Source organism: Adiantum capillus-veneris, chromosome 20 (genome assembly GCF_014529385.1).
Source record: "Adiantum capillus-veneris isolate H3 chromosome 20, ASM1452938v2, whole genome shotgun sequence".
In the NCBI taxonomy this organism is placed as follows: Eukaryota; Viridiplantae; Streptophyta; class Polypodiopsida; order Polypodiales; family Pteridaceae; genus Adiantum; species Adiantum capillus-veneris.
Window position 1 is genome coordinate 45,911,932 of NC_140950.1, and position 2,602 is coordinate 45,914,533.

The following is a 2,602-nucleotide window of genomic DNA, read 5'->3' on the forward strand; positions in this document are numbered from 1 at the left end:
CACAATCGCTCAAGACATGTTTTTTCTATTGCCTTGTTCACATGCATACCCTGCATTTTGCTATGCTCACTTGGCTGAGAAAGGAAAGTGCCTGCTTAAGGATTGCCCCAGACTTATTTCTGCAAAAGACCAATCCCTTCTAAATAAGAAGCTAGTTGAACCATGCCCAATAACAGGTGAGAAAAATGTTTCAACGGATAAGAAACACACCATTGTTTTCATCAGGTGGTTGATTTTTGTCTTCTCTGATGTTTTTTTCAGAGTCAAGCTGCTTCAGAACTACTGTTGGTAAAGACAAAGGGGACGATGCAGTAACGCTTGCATACAAGACACCTGTGGAGGTTTTGCTTGATGAAAGTGTCCCTGGTAATGCTGAGAAACCTGTTTCGGAAACAATAGAAGAAGAACAAAACTTTGAGGTAAAGGAGAAGAGTACGACTCGTGCTGAAGGGAAAACCCAGAATGAGGAAGATGATGTGTTGCTAGACACTGGCGTGCAGGTGACAAGATCAAAGACCCCGAGAAAATGAGGCCAACATGGCAAGAGTAAGTTTTTTCATTGATTAAGGCTCTCTTTTGTTGCACAGCTTTCTAAAGCTGATGGTCGTGTAGATGTCAAGCTGGAGGGAAGTCCCGAGGAGACCCTTGCTCAGCATATGAGAAAGGCAAAAAAACAAATCGAGAAGACTGCAGATGAGAAGCTTGAAATGGAGCAAAAAAGCAAGGAAGAGGAAGAGACACAGGGGCAGCCAGAAGAGGATATGGACATAGAAGACACTAAGGAGATGCAGAATACCGGCACAAGTTCTGACCCTAAACCTAGAGCCTACAAAAGATTATAGTTTTCTCCCCCTATGTTTCTTTTTATGTAACCACTTTTGAAATTAATATAACTTTCTTTCCCATTTGACGTCTCTTTCATCTTGTGCCTAAGTTTTGAACATTGTGTATTTTTATTGTATGGTTTCAATCTGTAGATATGTCCTAATTGCATATTTAAATCTGAGTCTTGTGTAATTTTGCATCTGCAGATATGTTTTTAGTTGAAGAATGGCGCCTTGCAGATAGGTTCAAGGCCGACAAGCAGAATGGCAGGGCTGACATTCGTGCAATATGGAATTGAGTGTTGTCTCCTCCAGTGCTCGTGTTTCCTCTATGGTATAGACTGTGTAAAATAATCCCATTGATATGGCCAAGGCCACCACCTCTGTTGAGCGTCCAACGTAGGATTCTCATTTTGGACCTTAATGGCTTACTGCTCAAGAAATTTGATGAAAAATATGATGAAGAATTGCCCTACTGGCCGAAAATGCGGTATGTTGTTGAAGGGGATACACAGTTTTGGGTAAGGCCCGATGCAGAAGTGTTTCTAAATTTTTGTTTGAGATGGTTCGAAGTGTGGATATGGAGCTGCTACGAGTTTGAGAAGCTCAAACGCACGCTAGCGACAGTGTTCCCAGACCACCACAAAAGATTCAATAGAGTGGTAAGTCAAGCGCAGTGCACAAGGGCCCCTTTTAAAATGGGCGCGACAGATAAACCGGTGTTCCACAAGAATCTTGAAAATTTTCCTGACCTGCCACCTGACACACTTATCTTTGATGATTCTGGATATAAGCTAATGTTTAATTCATTGGGGTCATTTCTTGTTTTTCCCAAGCTATAAAAGCAATCTAAAGAAGTGCGTGCCTATTTTCTGTCAACCACTGTCATAAACTGGCTGGCACATTGGTTGATCTCTAAGGACAGAATTGAGTATACAAAGAGGACTGTAATTTGTGAAGACGGACAACCTGACGACACCTATGTGCATCATTTTTATTGGAAATGGCGGATTGAATTTTTCTAGAAGAAAGGAACATATTTTCTTTATAAAACAAAAGCTTCATAAAGTCTGTGAAGTGGGCGACTTTTGTCGATGTATTTTTTTGTCGATGGATGTAAATGGAGAATTACTCAGCCTTCTTGTCGATCAATGTAACAAAATTCATGTATAATGCATTTACAAGCAAGTTGCATGGAAATACATTGTCTTCTATATTTGAAGTATCTTGCAAATAAAAGGAGAGAGGGAGATGGACAGAGAGAGAGAGAGAGAGAGAGAGAGAGAGAGAGAGAGAGTCTGATACCGGTATGATACTGGGAAGTGACTAGTATGATACCGGTATGATACTGAGACTGGTATGATACCGGTATGATACTGAGAAGTGACTAAGAAGTGACAAAGAGAGAGAGAGAGAGAGAGAGAGAGAGAGAGAGAGAGAGAGAGAGAGAGAGAGAGAGAGAGAGAAAGAGAGAGAGGGAGAGGGACTTGTATGATACGAGTATGATACTGAGAAGTGACTGGTATGATACCGGTATGATACTGAGAAGTGACTGGTATGAAACCGGTATGATACTGAGAAGTGACAAAGAGAGAGAGAGAGAGAGAGAGAGAGAGAGAGAGAGAGAGAGAGAGAGAGAGAGAGAGAGAGAGAGAGAGAGGGAGAGGAGAGGGACTTGTATGATACCGGTATGATACTGAGAAGTGACTGGTTTCAAACACAGTTTAGTTTACAGTTCAAGGAAGAGTCAGAGAAAGGGATTATGCCATCATGTTTGT